The 18,385-nt window shown below is 41.5% G+C and overlaps 1 pseudogene; it reads left to right on the top strand.

The window, feature by feature from the left end:
* Positions 1–1,102: 1,102 nt before the first annotated feature.
* LOC126261139 (5S ribosomal RNA) lies at positions 1,103–1,220 on the top strand (annotated as a pseudogene).
* The last annotated feature ends 17,165 nt before the right edge of the window (positions 1,221–18,385 follow it).

Genomic DNA, 18,385 nt, shown 5'->3' with positions numbered 1-18,385 from the left:
GAAAGAAATACAGATTTTTGGTTTTTCCACGCCATGGCGAATGGTTAACGTCGCAGATATTTTGTTCGGTGATATATCCAGGGATTGTGGCTACAAGTCGTAGTTCTGGTGTAGACTTGGCAGTGCAGGGATCTCGGCTAACGGCACAGCACCCACCTGCAGCCGTGGTTTTCTGCAGAGGCCAGTAATCCCCAGTCGGCAGTTTATTTAGGACTCTTATATATATATATATATATATATATATATATATATATATATATATATTTTCCGGTGCAGTGACTTGCCGCGTCGAAGCGAGGCGAAAAGAAACGGCTCGAGGCGTGGCGCGACCAGGGGGCCCGCAAATCGGTAACAAACGGCACGGACACGGGCCGACAAAATTAATAGCTCGGAAGTCATTAGATAGAGGAGCGGGTGTGAAATTGCGGGCGCGCCCACGGGCCCACGTGGCGGCGATAGCGAGTGATGGAGGGTCGTAAACAACGCCGGAGACGGCGGCGGCGGCGGCCACACAGGCAGCTGCAGGGGCACCACGCCACGCCTGCGCAATGGAATGGAGCCCCCCCCCCCCCCCCCCCCGGGCGACTCTGCCACCTTGCTGGTGCAGCTTCTGCGGCGAAGTTGGCAACAGTGTCAGTAGGCGGCGTCCTGTGAAACGAACGACTGAGGTGAGGTAACCGATCATCAATAAAAATAAATAAATAAATAAATAAAAATTCATTCAGCTTTGAGCTACTCTAAACAGAGTCGTCCGTAGACATTTATGCATAAAGGGGCCAGATTCCAAAATTTCATTTTTAATTACAAAAAAACTTCAGCAATTCCTGCAGATTACTAACAAAAAAAAAAAAAAGAAAACATATCTTTGATTAATATTCTTTAATATTTTAATTTTACTTATTGCATTTACGCCTCTTAGAACACTTCGTGCTCGCAGAAATTAACATCTCATCATGTTGGTGAAATTAGTGCATTTTTTCATTCGTTCTATTTTTGAAAGTTAATTGTGATAATTAAATAATAACCTATACTGCAATCACATTAATGTGACCACTGCGTCTGTTCGACGTTAACGTGCAGTAACCACTAACAAAAGGCAGGTGCCAACGGCCTTACCGCAGTGGTAACACCGGTTCCCGTCAGATCACCGAAGTTAAGCGCAGTCGGGCCGCGCTAGCACTTGGTTGGGTGACCATCCGGTCTGCCGGTTGCTGTTGGCAAGCAGGGTGCACTCTACCCTTGTGAATCAAACTGAGGAGCTACTTGATTGAGAAGTAGCGGCTCCAGTCTCGGGAAGTGACATACGGGCAGGAGAGCGGTGTGCTGACCACATGCCCCTCCATATCTACAGCCAGTGACGCCTGTGGGCTGAGGATGACACGGCGGCCGGTCGGTACCGTTGGGCTTTCATGGCCTGTTCGGGAGGACTTTAGTTTATTTTTTTTTAGGTGCCAGCACTAGCTGTGGAGGATGTACGAAGCATCTTGAGGGATGCGGAAAATGGTGCAGCCGTCGTGTTGAGGAAACGGGGCGATTTACCTGAGGTCCAAAAGGGCATGATTATTGCTGAGCCGTGGAAAAAATTGCTGTTTTGAAGAGCGCACCGCAGGGCGTTGTGTGAAGTAGTCGCCCTCCGTTTCTGGCGGTGGCGCCGCTGTGGCAATCGCAGCTTTGGTGTCTCCCTCTGGTGGAAAAGGGGAAAGGTTGCCTGTTCACGTGCATTTAAGGGGCGCTATAATCTCGCCAGGGGCAGTTGGTCAGTCGGAGTGAGTCTGGGTCAGTCACTCGTCACCAGTTGCTGGTCTGTCGCTCGTTCGCATTTGTGCGGCAGTTAGTGTCTGTCTGTCGTTCGGATTGCTAGTATGTCTGTCGTTTGGATCAAACTTTAAAGCCGGCAAAATGAGAGTCTTGCCACTCCGCCAGTAACAGAATTCAGTTAGTGGTCGCCCGGTCGCATCTGAGTCTGCGCGTTAGGCCGCCAGTCTGCTCGAGTTGCTCGGGTAACGGTCATTGGCGGTTGCATCGATCGGTTGGTCGGTCGCGCACTGAGACGCAAGATGACCTGTCCGCCTTGAGCGTCGGCGCATGTGGGGTCGCCACGTGAGTCCAGTGGGCCGAGCCGTATAGCGAGGGATAGCGGCTTTGCGGCCGACACGAGAGCAACACGAGTCAACCCACGACATCGGTCTGGCCGCTGCGAGCTGCGACGCCGTGTGACGGAAGATCGGCGCACCTTCCTGCGTCCGTTGAAGCAGCTGGCAGCGGACGGTTCGGGAGAGCGTTGGTGGTGCTGCGCCAGGTCTTCGCCAGAAATAGCAGTTTATTAGAAGTTAAGTGATTGGGGATATGTTGTTTCATTTAATTGTTAAATTCTACTTATTTTCTTGGTGAGGTCACCAGCCGCTTTGTTTTGGGGTCGTCCCACCATTCTTCTCCGTTTGCCCACCTGCGGAAGGTGGTTATTTATGAATTGGGTGGTCCGTTTTTCCCTTGTGGAGTAGGGGCGGGGTAGAGCAACCTGCGGTTCGGGTTGTTCAGTAATCTGCCTGTCAATCTGCCATACATTAATAGCTGCCTCTGTCATGTTTGTCGGATTCGGTGTTAACGAATTTATTGCTTGAAATTTAATGGCCGAATTCCTGAAGTATGTTTTTATCTTGCCTATCCTCTTGAGAGGCGGTATACGTGTAATGTAGAACATGTTTGGCTAACCTTGTATATTTTATGTAAGACTGCAGTTCATGGGTTTTTATTTAAATGGTTATTTTAGTATATAAAGTTGCCACCCTTACAGCGTAAGAGTTTTTTTTATCAAGTTGCACCTTCGGTGGCAAGTTAATCTTTTAACGTTAGTGTTTTGTACTGTTTCCACCCCTCCTGCGGGGTGCATAGTTTATGTGCTTGTGTGAGTTGTTAAAATTTTTAGTTTAAAGTAATCTGGTGTGTTGCAGGTTTGCACCAGTGTAGTCTTTCAGAGGTTGTTGTGAGCGGTCGTGACTACGGCCGTGTCAAAAGGGAGTGGCAACTTTCTCAGTCCGAAAGCTCATACTGTCAAAAATTTGTTCTTTCTGCCTCTGAATAAATTGTAACTTGATATTTAGAGGGTGCTTTCTGATTGTAATTTTAAATCTGTTTCTTAAAAAAAAGGGGGGGGGGGCTTTTAGGAATAAAATTTCCATTTGTTGAAAGAAATTTGATTTGTTTTCAACAGTTACCCACTGGCAACTACTTCCACGCTCACATAGTGTGATTAAATGTGTTAATGTTCTTGATGAATCGCTAGGAAATAAAGTAAATTCTTAAGAAAAGTTTTGAAAGTAAATTGCCTTTCGGGCCAGCAGTGGTAGCATTTCCAAAACGGCTGTCTGTAAACTGTTCGCGTCCCATCCTGGTTAAAGTATACCGTGTATGGCAAAGGTAACTGTGGTTCACCACAGACCATAAATGATAGCAGTGAACGACAGCTGAGGAAATGTATACATCCAGATGAACCACGGGTCTACAACAACGTCTCCTGAACGACGGTTCGACGACTGTTGCTGCATATGGGACTGTACTATAGGCGGCTGATACAGGCACCCTTGCTAACTGGTGTTCGCGGTACCACAACTCAACGTCCACTGAATGGCGACAGGTGGACTTTTCCGATCATTCACGTTTCATGCTCCATCGGAGCATCGGCTGTTGGCGTGTGCGACGTGGAACGTCTGGAAGCAAACGCATTCCAACAATCGTCGGAAGGGTCCCAAAGGGAGCAGGGAGCGTCTTGGCACGGGAAATATATTCGTAACATTGTCATTTTGGAGGACACAACGGATGTATCATTGGGGACCATGTCCACACTTACATGCACGATGGCATCTATCAGCAAGACAATTCAACGTGTCACACAGCTGGCACTGTACATGCGATGCTCGAAGTGCACTAGGATTAGTTTATCTTACTTCCCCGGCCACCAAACTCCAGGGATTTGAACCCAATCGAGAATCAGAGGGACTGCGTCGATCAGTCTGTTTATAGCGTGGATCCTAAACCAAGAGTTCTAGTATTGCTGGTCAAGGCACTGGCTCCACATCCCCGTTAGTACGTTCCAGAACCTCACTGACTCTCTTCCGGAATGTCTCGCAGTGGTTCACACTGTGAAAAGTGGTTAGTCAGGCTTTCGACAGATGGTCACATTAATGTGGCTGGACAGTTTAATAATAACCATCATATTTAATAACATACATGAAGCTATATTCCTTCTCCTTACTGCTGTCCCAGAACTTTAAATGCTGGTTCTTGTACGCACTTTTTAATTTCTTAGTACATATACTCTGTTGCTCCTCCCTCTATGTGCGTTCGTTTGCTAACCGTAATCTGTAAAGAAATTGTACTGACTCTTCGCTAAAATATCCCGGCGGAAAAATATTCGGGGATTCGGATCTGATGGCGGGGACTACTCAGAAAGATGTCGTCATCAGGAAAAACAGGCATCCTATGAGTCGGAGCGTAGAATGTTAGATCCTTCAATCGTGTAGTTAGGTTAGGTAATTTAGAAAGGAAAATGGATAGGCTGAAGCAACAAATCTTAAAAGAATTCATTTTCCTACGAGGTACCAAATACTAGCTAGATACTGCAGAACGATTTAGGTTCAAGAGCGTGAAGTTCTCGCGTTAACGGCGTCTGGTATTCTGCGACCAATGTGTTGAAACGTGGTTGTCAATACACATTGTCAGAATAGTGTGAATCTGTGGCCCATCTTTAAGCCCACGTTATGAATAATAACTGTGCAGGTCAAGAGTTAAGTATCTCCTTTTTAACTCAGAGGTAATCCGTTAAAAATGATAAACCGCGGACACGTTGTAGATAGACACACATTTGCAATCACAGGAAACGTCGCACACATACGCCAATGCAGACGGTCTAAGGCACTGGGAACTTAGCAGTTAAGTCCCATAAGACTTCACACATATTTTTTTTTTTTGCCAATGCAAAATACGTCGGGAATGTTGTTTGTAATAGGAACGCTCCAGTACCAAATTTGACACACCTAAAACTCTATACACACCTCCATGTTATCGGAACTAAAGTATCAAAACAGATAGTGATTATAAAGAATCCGCCTCGACTGCAAACAGAAACCGGATGTTGACCTAGGTTTCGGCGCAGATAACCACACCTTTTTCGGAACACACTAAAACTACAAACTGCCTAAAGAGGCAGTTTACCTGAGGGCCCTCGGCCCACCGAACGTTGGCTGGGGTGAGGAAGCACGCTTCTGACGTTTGAGCTAAGTACAGCTATTGCCATGGTACACACGTCTCGTTTATTTTACATTTTATGCGAGTCTTTTGCCCTTTTGGGCGTTCTGTATTAATGTTGGACCATGCTTCTTTAGGCAGTTTGTAGTTTTAGTGTGTTCCAAAGAAGGCGTGGTTATCCGCGCCGAAACCTAGGTCAACTACCGGTTTTTATTTGCAGTCGTGGCTGATTCTTTATAATCATTAAATTATTCACTATTGCTGACGTGCTACAGTGTTAAAAGTTTTCAAAACAGACAGTATTGCAAGGTAATGATTGTTCTTAATGTATAAGGGGTGGTAAAAAAGTTTCTATTTGGGGGCGTTGCTGCAGCGTATACGCAACGTAGTGCGACTCCGATGCTAGTATGTAAGCACCGACATATAGGTAGGGGTTTCATGTGGCATTCGTGTCTTTTCGACGTGCGTGTGGTAAATGCTAGTAGCTACTCGACACAAGAAACGCCGGTCGACTTGGTTGTTAGGCGGAAGTTACGCCAACTCGAATTGGAGACACTATAATGGTGATCCCTCCCCATGCGATTATCACGCCTCTGGTCCTAAAAAAAGGCCTTAAAGGATCGACCATTCGTCTCGGACGACGATGTGCAGCAGCGGACAGTTACAGACTTCTTGATGCAGCAGGATACGGTTCTTTGGCAAACGGGTAACTTCGGTGTGGCGTGTCCGTGGGATGACTGCTCCAATGCTCACGATGGTTCTGTCTGGTTGGCACGCCGAATCTGGTCTGTATGGCCTTCGAACGCAAAAGTACTCATTTAAAATAAACGGAAAAATTTTACTTTTCTGGTAGGGTTTATATGAAGCAACTTGAGTACAAAATCAAACAAAAATGTAAGCAATAACGGATAAATGTTTCAAAAAAAAAAAAAAAAAAAATTGTAGCTCCTGAAGTTAAATTAATTCCACAGAAACGTGGAATTATTACAAGCAAAACTTTTTTCTTAGAGAAGTCATGTTGGAGTACGTTTCCAAAAAATATTAACTTTTTTATGTGTTTTCCCGAATGCTGATTTATCTGTTAGATATATGTAGCCTCAATTGGCAAGAACGGATGCTCACAGGACGCTACAATTAATGAGTAAATGAATTCCTCTATGTTTGTACAACCTAGGAAAACTTGTCTTCATGTACTCACATTCTTCTATAAGACTGCATTTCAGAGGGATCACCGCATCCGATAGGGACAAAGGCACCTCTACTGAATAATTATGTGTTCTCTTTTGTTGATCGTGGATAAACTCCTTATGTCTCTTCCAAAAATCAAATGTTTACCCAGCAACAGCTTCCTTACATTCACTAGACAAAATTTCTCCAGATGAAATACTTCTCAGTTTGCTAAATGCTATAGCTGCCGTGTTACTGCTAGTAAAGAGGGAATTTCGATATAGAACCTGCACGTGGAAAACGTGTTCTCAAATACACAGTCCTTTAGTAACCAAGAAACAGGAATGTATTTAAAAAATACAATTCTGGTAAATTATAAACGGCTCCCTTCGTCTACATTTATTTTTCATACGTTTGAGTATTCGAACAATTTGGAAAGATTGCCATCTATGAAGAGGTAGGACCAAATCTCGATGTAAGCTGTGACTCTTCAAAATGGCTCTGAGCACTATGGGACTTAACATCTGTGGTCATCAGTCCCCTAGAACTTAGAACTAGTTAAACCTAACTAACCTAAGGACATCACAAACATCCATGCCCGAGGCAGGATTCGAACCTGCGACCGTAGCGGTCTTGCGGTTCCAGACTGCAGCGCCTTTAACCGCACGGCCACTTCGACCGGCTACACGAAGACATTCTAGAGCTATTGTACAATGTTTGTTTATGAAATTACTTTAGCACATTAATGTAGTGAATCGTATATTAATCTTTACATTGCGTTACATACCAGAAAGTTGTTGTTTCCACGTCTTCCCACTTTGATATCTTCTGTTGATTTCGTTGTTTCCGATGATGATACACCCTTTAAAAGGTAACTATTTGCGAAGACTAAGTACTATAAACGGAATAGACTTTCGGGGACATTTAAAATCTGTATTTACTACTTCGCTTACTGCACAAAGAGATATTGGAGACACCTGGATAAATGTGTTAGAAGTGTTGCATATATTGGTCCAGAAAATACCATTTAACTCATAGCCAGTCCTTCTTATATTTTTCACGTTATGATTCCGTTTGTACATAATCGCACAAAGCGCTGAGAATGAACTTACATTGATTACGTGGCTGGGCTGTCGCCTGTCTGGATACCGTTCCTGATACAGACGTATGGTGGTTTGCATAAAACAGATCGGTAGAATAACTGAATCACCCTGTGTAAATTACTTTGGGTTGAAATTCAGATGTAATTCTATTATAACGATTTCAGACAGTGTCTTGCGTAAGGCGGAATATCCAAGAATAACTCCTGAGATGAGGCAAAATACGAAGGAGGACATGGAGGCGCTTTTATCTCCGTGTTACGATGGATACTCAGTTTTTATACACTACTGGCCATTAAAATTGCTACATCAAGAAGAAATGCAGAAGATAAACGGGTATTCATTGAACAAATATATTATACTAGGACTCACATGTGATTACGTTTTCACGCAATTTGGGTGCACAGATCCTGAGAAATCAGTACCCAGAACAACCACCTCTAGCCGTAATAACGGCCTTGATATGCCTGGATATTGAGTCAAACAGAGCTTGGACGTCGTGTACAGGTACAGCTGCCCATGCAGCTTCAACACGATACCACAGTTCATCAAGAGTAGTGACTGGCGTATTGTGACGAGCCAGTTGCTCGGCCACCATTGACCAGACGTTTTCAGTTGGTGAGAGATCTGGAGAATGTGCTGGCCAGGGCAGCACTCGAAAATTTTCTGTATCCAGAAAGGCCCGTACAGGACCTGCAACATGCGGTCGTGCTTTACCCTGCTGAATTGTATAGTTTCGCAGGGATCGAATGAAGGGTCGAGCCACGGGTCGTAACACATCTGAAATGTAACGTCCACTGTTCAAAGTGCCGTCAATGCGAACAAGAGGTGACTGAGAGGTGTAACCGATGGCACCCCATATGATCACGCCGGGTGATACGCCAGTATGCCGATGACGAATGTACACTTCCAATGTGCATTCACCGCGATGTCGCCAAACACGGATGCGACCATCATGATGCTGTAAACAGAACCTGGATTCATCCGAAAAAATGACGTTTTGCCATTCGTGCACCTAGGTTCGTCGCTGAGTACACCATCGCAGGCGCTCCTGTCTGTGATCCAGTGTCAAGGATAACGGCAGCCATGGTCTCCGAGCCGATAGTCCATGCTGCTGCAAACGCCGTCGAACTGCCCGTGCAGATGGTTGTTGTGTTGCAAACGTCCCCATCTGTTGACTGAGGGATCGAGACGTGGCTGCACGATCCGTTACAGACATGCGGATAAGATGCCTGTCATCTCGACTGCTAGTGATACGAGGCCGTTGGGATCCAGCACGGCGTTCCGTATTACCCTCTTGAACCCACCGATTCCATATTCTGCTAACAGTCTTGGATCTCGACCAACGCGAGCAGCAATGTAGCGATACGATAATACGCAATCGCGATAGGCTACAATCCGACCTTTATCAAGGTCGGAAACGTGATGGTACACATTTCTCCTCCTTACGCGAGGCATCACAACAACGTTTCACCAGGCAATGCCGGTCCACTGCTGTTTCTGTATGAGAAATCGGTTGGAAACTTTCCTCATGTCAGCACGATGTAGGTGTCGCCACCGGCGCCAACCTTGTGTGATTGCTCTAAAAAGCTAATCATTTGCATATCACATCAACTTATTTCTGTCGCTTAAATTTCGCCACTGTAGCACGTCATCTTCGTGGTGTAGCAATTTTAATGGCCAGTAGTGTATGTAAGTAATGCAATATACAAAGCGTTCGTTTGTAAGTAGACTGTTTAGGTTTTTATATTGGTAACGCCACGTTGCGCTCTGTATGAAAATCACTGGCTGTGCTGTGTGTAGTCTGTGGCTGGTTTGCATTGTTGTTTGCTATTGTAGTGTTGGGCTGTTGGCTGTTAACAGCGCGTAGCGTTGCGCAGTTGGAGGTGAGCCGCCAGCAGTGGTGGATGTGGGGAGAGAAATGGCGGAGTTTTGAGAGCGGATGATCTGGACGTGTGTCCATCAGAGACAGTACATTTGTAAGACTGGATGTCATGAACTGCTATATATATTATGACTTTTGAACACTATTAAGGTAAACACATTGTTTGTTCTCTATCAAAGGCTTTCATTTGCTAACTATACCTATCAGTAGTTAGTGCCTTCAGTAGTTTGAATCTTTTATTTAGCTGGCAGTAGTGGCGCTCGCTGTATTGCAGTAGTTCGAGTAACGAACATTTTTGTGAGGTAAGTGATTTGTGAAAGGTATAGGTTAATGTTAGTCAGGGCCATTCTTTTGTAGGGATTATTGAAAGTCAGATTGCGTTGAGCTAAAAATATTGTGTGTAAGTTTAGTGTTGATCAGAATAAGTAAAGAGCGAAATGTCTGAGTACGTTCAAATAACGTAAGGGGATAACCAGCACAGTAATTCATAAATTTTTCTAAGGGGACGTTTCATATGTCGACCCTTAGCCGATGATACCTCACTGGAATCTTCTGATTTTTTCTTGTAGTTTCTGTAATTAGTGTAGCTTTTGTTTATTGCTAGCGCGTAATTATAGAGAGAATTTCCTTTATAGTTGTAGTTTTTCATTGTTGTACAGTGAAACAGTTGTGGCATGCATGTAGATTTGCACCAAGTATTTCGCAGCTGCGCTTGCAATTAACTAGATATTAATTTCAGTGCTATGTTAATGTGTTTTCTTATTTTGCTCTTCAAATTGTGCTTTTCTGTGTTATCGTCTGAAATACGTCATAATTATGGCGTGTGAAAAAGGCTCCAAAGTAAACTGAGAAATAATAGTGACGACGATCGTAGCTTATCAGCACCACTGTGTAATGAATTAACTAATGTTCAAAGTAGTAATTTGGTAACTGTGCATAGGGAAATGGGCGGGCGTCAAATAATGGCGTAGACAGTGAAACAAATAGTGAACATGGAAGCATTATCGATCGATCGGTCGGCAACAGCTCGCCTCAGGAATCCAAAATGACAGGACACAATCTTGAAAACACTGTAGATTCAGGTTTTGTGTCCTCACCGTTTTCTCAAATAAGTCAAGACACGTTTTCTGCTTTTCAAAACGCGAATATTGCCGGTTCAAATGCGCTGCCGAATAGTACTGAGGAACATGTTTCGGGCACCAGTGCATTGTTATTACAGTTAATGCAACAAATGGCACAAAGGCTACAAAAGTTAGACACAACGCTTGAACAAAATCAGAAACAAATGGGACAAAATCTTTAAAAGTTAGACACAATTGAACAAAATCTTCCAGAGTTAGACACAATGGAACAACACCAGAGACAAACACAGCAACAGTTAGACGCAATGGAACAAAATCTTCACACCACGCTTGAACAAACACGTGAAGATTTGACTACTGAGTTACATAAAATCGAATCGGAATGTTAAAAAGTCTGTAATGACGTAAAAACACAAATTTGTGAGCATTTCCAACCTATTTTTTCGCGGCATGAAAATAAATTACAGAATCACGAAGCAGCCATAAAAGAACTGCAAACTATTGTTCATGAGACCTTGCAAGCTAAAATTGACTCAGTTGCATCCACCGATTCGGTTACGCAACTTGCAAAAACTCAGGAAAACTTAAAGGACACAGTATATACGATTTCAACACAAATGGACATTCTGAAACTTGGTTCAGAAAAACACACTGAGGAAATAAGTACACTATCTGAGAAAGTAGCCGAACTTTCGCATCAGTTCACTAACTTCTCTACAAAGGTAGATGATGATCTGAATGACACAAGACCTGTAGCCATCACTGACACAGAAGAGTATGAACAAATTAAGAAATTCAACCAAAATCAGAATCAAATTAATACGCAACACAAAAGAGGAATCCGGGAAGTACAAGATCAGTTGACACAGGTAATACAAGAATTACATATTTCAGAGGACACTCGTGCTCCAACACGGGAAGAGGGACTTAGAAATACGGAAAAGCCGCAAAATAATAACACAGGGCATTTCGGAAATTATGAAAGAAATTGGCAAGGTGCACCGAATTTTGAGATGGAACTGCCGACAAGACGTAACAATGACCGATATACGACTCGCCGACACGATGATTTTGACTATAAGCAGTTCATTACTACACGTAAATTCAAAACATTTAAGAATTCTGGCAACGACATTCATCCACAACCGTGGCTTCATCAATTCTCTCATTGTTTTCCTCCCAACTGGTCATTGGAGCACAGATTAGAATTTATGTGTGGCTACTTAGAGAATGAACCAGCTGTAAGAATGCGATCGGTCATTTACGATTGTCACAGTGAAGGAGAATTTTATCATGCCTTCCTCTCAGCATATTGGTCTCAATTACACAAGACCGAGTAAAACATAGCATCATAATGATGAAACATTTCGAACAATCTGAATTTTCCAGTCTTGTGAAATATTGTGAAGACATGTTGCACAAGAATCAGTACCTGTCAAACCCTTAGAGCCCCTCAGAACTCATCCGCATTTGCTTAATCAAATTGCCTGAACATTAACGACATATTATTTTGACAGGACGTTGCAAAGACGACATTGAAGCTTTTCAGGGACTGTTACAAGAATTGGAAAATGACACTGACAATCGCGGAACGCGAAAACAGGAGCACAACAATTACAGGTCACATCCGTCACAATTCCGCGATGACAGAAATAATAAATGGATACGACAAGGCTATTCTTACAACGTAAATCGTGACCAAAACAGACACTGCCCGTATGACAACCGTTGGCAGAGTAGTAATAATTATAGGGAAAGATCACCTCTCCGCAATAATAACTATCACAGAGACAATCAGAGAAACAGACAATATGGGAACCAAAATAATTATTATCAAGGGAGACAGCATAACTTCAGACACAATGGTCCAGCGCGCAGTTACGATTCAGGGAGAAATTCTCCACCACGTGACCGACAAGAAAGAAACTATGGAATCTACCGACATGACGACAGACGATATGATCGTAACGACAGACCTGAATTGCATCAGAACTGGCGGGATTCAAACAGGGCAGAGCCCTCTCGACAAGGTGAATTTGTAGAAGTTAGGCCTCCTAATTCCAATAACGTTGCGCGCCAACAAAGAGACAGCAGGCAATGACTCACACCGCTGGCAGCCACAATATGTACTTATGAAGCTGACGATGTAGCTACTGTGGCTAGTAATTATGTAAAAATGGAAGACATTAGGGACATCTTACTCCAGGAACACGACGTAAAACATAACAACATTGCTTATCCTGTGATTCACATTACAGTAAATAACGTAAAATTTACGGCAGTATTTGACTCTGGCAGTGCCATTTCAGTAATTAATGAAACAGCCTTTTAGCAAATGCAACAAATCGAACGATTGCCCCACACTTCCATTACGTAAGATTAAATTACAAGGTGCAATCTTTGGAAAAAGTGTAGATGTACGCCAACAAAACAAATTAGAACCCTTTTGCCAAAGCCACAGCTTCTCTATGAACTTTCTTATTGTTCCATTATTGTCGACGGAAATTATATTGGGAGTAGACTTTTTGAATGAATACAAAGCAATCTTAAACTTTCACGATGCTGAAATAAGTTTAGAGAAAGAAGTCAATTGCTTTGAAATTTGAAGATTGGCTCTCAAACCATGACGAGGAAATTAATCGGCTTTACCTTCTGTTAGACAACAGTTCGGAATTTTCGACGGAGCTTGACACTAACAGTCACTCTGCAAGTACTGACAGGGATGATATCAACGGCGTATTTAATACTAATGAGTAATTCAGAATAAAATTCAAAGAATTGAGAATTGTAATGACACTGATAGGCAGGACCTTTTTGAGATTTAACAAGCACATTCCACAGTTTTTACTCACAAAACAGGAACAATCAACGGATTTCAATACCAATTTCGTGTTCGTGAGCATACTAAATTTTGTGTTAGACCATACGTAATTCCAGCACATTATAGGGACCGTGTTAGAACAGAACTACAATCTATGCTTGACGAGGGCATTATTGAGCCTGCAGTAAGCTCATACAACAATCCATTACATGTTGTTGAGAAGAAAAATGGATCGATCAGACTTGTCTTAGATTCGAGACAACTCAATACTATCATCATTCCTGAAACAGACAGGCCGCAAACGATGGAAGGGCTTCTTCAAAATTTTAATGGTGTAAAATTGTTGTCTTCTATTGATTCAAATGGTTCAAATGGCTCTGAGCACTATGGGACTTAACATCTATGGTCATCAGTCCCCTAGAACTTAGAACTACTTAAACCTAACTAACCTAAGGACAGCACACAACACCCAGCCATCACGAGGCAGAGAAAATCCCTGACCCCGCCGGGAATCGAACCCGGGAACCCGGGCGTGGGAAGCGAGAACGCTACCGCATATTGATCTAAGATCAGCTTTTATCAGATCGAACTTCATCCAGAATGTAGAAAATACACAGCTTTCCTTTGTTTCCGCGTTTGTTATCAATTTCGGAAACTTCCTTTTGCTTTGAACATTTCTTCGGCAGCATTCATTCGCGGGCTAAATTCCATATTACCTGATTTCTTAAAACGTCACATCACCTTATATGTGGATGATATTCTAATAGCAGAAGCCTCATGGGAACAACATAATCGCATCCTCAACAGTTTGTTATGTATTTTTGCAGAATCTGGAATTACAGTTAACTTGGAAAAGTCTGAATTCGGTAGGTCAAAGGTGAGGTTTTTGGGACATATTATTTCTTCTGAAGGCATTCAGCTGGATCCTGAAAATTCAGAAGCAATCAGAGCCATTCCAGTTCCATCCACAAAAAACAAGTCCGTAGTTTTTTAGGTCTCGTAAATTTTTACCGTCGTTTTCTGAATATGCAAATTCTAGTGACACCAAAACTTTGTTCTCTCACTGGAAAAAATACTATTTGGAACTGGGACGAACAAGCACAGTTGGAATTCAGTTCTTTGGAAGAATCGCTACTTAACACGCCAATACTAGCTCATCCAGATCTGTCACAACATTACTGCCCTAGCACAGATTCTTCTAAAGTCTGTCTTGGTGCCCATTTATTTCAAGAAGCCACAGAAAATGACACTACTGTTCAGAAAACCATTGATTTTGCTAGCCGAGTGCTAACAAAATCTGAAAAAAATTATTCCGTTACTGAATTAGAAGCTTTAGCTATCGTTTGGGCATTTAACAAATTCCGTTTCTTTCTTTCTGGTAAGCACGTAAAAGTATACAGTGATCATCGTGCATTACAATTTCTTATGTCTTCAAAATTAAATCATGACAGGTTTAAACGTTGGGCATTGCTTCTGCAAGAATTCCACTTTACAATAGTCTACATTCCCGGCAAGGAGAACATTGTTGTGGACGCACTGTCACGCGCACCGGCTGGGCTTGAGAAAAGTAACACAGAAGGCAACCTCGAGAAAAATTTCAGTATTCTTTACATTCAGAAAGTCGCCTTTGAAAACTTCATCACCACATCTTTAAAGGACATTGCTCATGAACAAGATAAAGATCGCATTTGGAAGGACATCAAAAGTAAATGGCATGAAAAGACACACACTCAGATTCGGCATTATTATCTGGTTAGAAACAACATACTCTTCAAACGCTGCACTGTTGATGACAAGCTATGGGTACTTTGCATTCCTGATGATTTTGTTAATAAGCTCATTTGGTACATTCATTTCAGCTACGCACATTTTGGTCCACGAAAATGTTATCATATTCTTCGAACGACTTGTTATTTTAGCAATATGGAAAAGAGAATTCGAAAAGTCTTGTCTATTTGTAAACTTTGTCAAAAGGCGAAACCATCTACTATCTCACATCGTGCTTCGTTGTTTCCTATCATTCCTTCTAAATTAAAAGAATTTGCTGCTGTTGATCTCTTAGGACCCCATATCAGAACATCGAATGGATTTTCGTATGTTCTAGTCGCTGTTGAACTTACTTCAAAATTTGTTTCTTTCACTCCGTTACGTAAAGCCACTGGACAGTCTGTATCCAACGCCGATGTTAAAAACTTCTTACGTGAAGTTGGACACGTTAGTAAAGTCATTTCAGATAACGGACCACAATTCAGGTCTGCTGTTTGGTCACGCATGCTTCGGAATCATAAAATCAAACCTATTTTTATTTCATTGTACTCACCACACTGTAACCCGTCTGAACGGATTATGAAAGAAATCAATAAGCTTTGCAGACTTTATTGTCACAGAAAGCATCAGCATTGGGACAGATATTTACACTTATTTCAAAACGTGCTGAATGAAATGCCGCATGGCTCCACTGCTTTACCACCTATTCTTGTACTAAAGAATGAAGAACCACCGAACAGAATCAGAGAGCTTGTACCTTTTCCGAATACACGTAAACTTCGACACAAAGTCATAATTGATTTGGCTATTAAAAATATAAAATCTGCAGCAGATAAAAGGAGAAAAATACACGGTAAAGCAAATGCAAAGAAATTATATATTGGTCAGAAAGTTCTCATTAAAGCTCATTCATTGTCACATAAGAAGAAACACTTGAGTCACCAATTCTTTCTAGTTTACAATGGACCTTACAGAATCCGACGTATACCACATGATAATTGCGTTGAAGTTGAAACTCTGCGTACTAGGAAGAGTAAAGGTTTACACCACATTTCACATGTAAAACCATTTATTGAAAGATAATCTGCAATATTTGAAGTTAAATATACAGTCAAGAACCAAGAGAACTTATTTAAACAGAAATTACGAACGCATTGTTATAGTGAGCAGACGACACAGTGTTGTTATTTGTACATTCTTGCTTGTTAGTTGCACGATCACGTAACGACTATAAGGCTCACATATTTAGAACATATACCGGCACTGCTAATGAGATTTTCATGCAACATTTTGGTTTACTTGAAAAGACATTCTTTATTTGAAGTACTTTCTGTGGGATTAAAGATGACTTAGCATTTGGTTTCTTTGACAGCTACACGATTATATCACGACGCTACTAATGTGTGACAAAATTTACATTGTTGCTTTTGAGCCGTATTTGCTTTATATCTGCACAGTTTTTCTGAATTCTTCTGGAAAGTAAAACATGTTTTAGTAGTAACTTTGTGGTATAGCTACAGTAAGACAGCCTTTTTTGTAGCACAACAATACGTTACAGTGTAGTACTTTCTTGATCACGGTACTGTACGTAATAACTACGATATCTATACGCATAGCATTTCACTTTCGTTTATTACGAGGTAAGTACATTGACTTCCACAGAACGTTGCTTATGGACGACGATAATTACGACACTTGGCCCATTTTTACCCTTAAGTAATGACAGAGATTATGTTACAACAAGACGCACAATTTAGCGCTACAGGACACGCATTTGAGTGATTAATTTTGTACTTAAAACGTTTATTTTTAAAGATTTTTGAATTACAAAGATACTAAGGTTTTCCGTGATACATTTCATTCCCTTTCTGTAATCTGTAACACCCGAGGGTATAATTACATTAATCCTCAGGAGGGTACACGCCTACTCTGTGTGGCATATGTTTGCAAGCAAAAGGAGGCCTAGCTAATATGGTATTTGCTTATAGAACCTTACACATCGGTACCATGTTTCTCTAACACATAAATTACACAGCTATCTGATCATTTAACTGAGAGATAAACATTTTTTTTACTACATCAGTGACACATGTTTACACAAATACACAGTTGGATAACTTCATACTTATGAAAGTGTATTTTGTCTGTACTGTGTGAACTGTTCATATTTTTTTGGAACTATTGTGATACTATGAGAGCTTTGAATGATGTATTTGGTATGGGATCATGATTTTTAAAGTACGTTTGAGGTAGATGACACTATTTAAATGAGCAGAGATTTTTTTTTTTAGGTTTTGAAATTATTGCAGAAAGCTACGACGTTTTTGAGATTTGACTGAGGTGTTATGATGTTATTATTACGACGATGATGTGTATTATGCTGTTGAGGAATGTTTATTATGATATGTATTTATTATGATGAAATATTGAAGAAGTGTCGCCGAATATGTATATGTGTAATAAGGTAAGGAATAATGAGTAGTGGTTAGGGACTCTGGTTTGTGAAAAAGGATGTTGGAAACCAGGAATCGTACTTTAAGAGTTATGAAATGTGTGTATATGCGTAATGTATCACAATGCCAGCAAAAATTTTTTGGACGCTGTTATATTTATAGGATTTTGTTTCTACACATTCGTAACCCAAATTCTCGACCTGTGAAATTTTTTTTATATGAGACTCACTGCTGTCGTAAATATTTCGCTAAGAAAGTTAAATGACCCTCACGTAATGCGTCGTGGACGCCCAGCTGTGCCACCTGCCTGAAGAAAAAGCCATTAGGTGGAGAAAAAAAGAGAGACCATTAACCTCGCTATTGATATTCCTTTGTAGAAAGCATCGCAAATACGACACACTCATTACTTGGAAACATATGACTATATTGTGGAGCGCGTACTTTGTGCTACTTTCTGAAATGCTTATAAACTGATGGGAAATATTCTTACATCTCCACACCTGATTATGACGAGTGTCTTTCTACGAGAGTTGAGAGAATTTCTACTAACTTATGAAATGCCACTTGACTACTGAATGATATTTTTATGCTTTGCTTTTCATAGTTGCTTATTTCATTTGATATCTGGTTTCCAGCTGTGTTGCAGCATTGCTTTTATAAAATAAAATAAAATGCATTTGCTAATGTGAACACTTTCTGTCAACAGATCTATTAAATCATAATTTTATGATCCACATTCTTCGAAAAAGGGGCACATAATTTTCTATTCAACTACTTGGTAATTTTTACGGTAGAATAACTTCTTGTGGTGCACCACTTTAATGACATAGATATTAAGATGTGAATAGACATTTCCCTTATCTGCA

Source organism: Schistocerca nitens, chromosome 5, assembly GCF_023898315.1.
Source record: "Schistocerca nitens isolate TAMUIC-IGC-003100 chromosome 5, iqSchNite1.1, whole genome shotgun sequence".
NCBI classification, from domain to species: Eukaryota; Metazoa; Arthropoda; class Insecta; order Orthoptera; family Acrididae; genus Schistocerca; species Schistocerca nitens.
The sequence above is the reverse complement of the archived record's forward strand: the minus strand, read 5'-3'. Positions and strand labels throughout refer to the sequence as shown.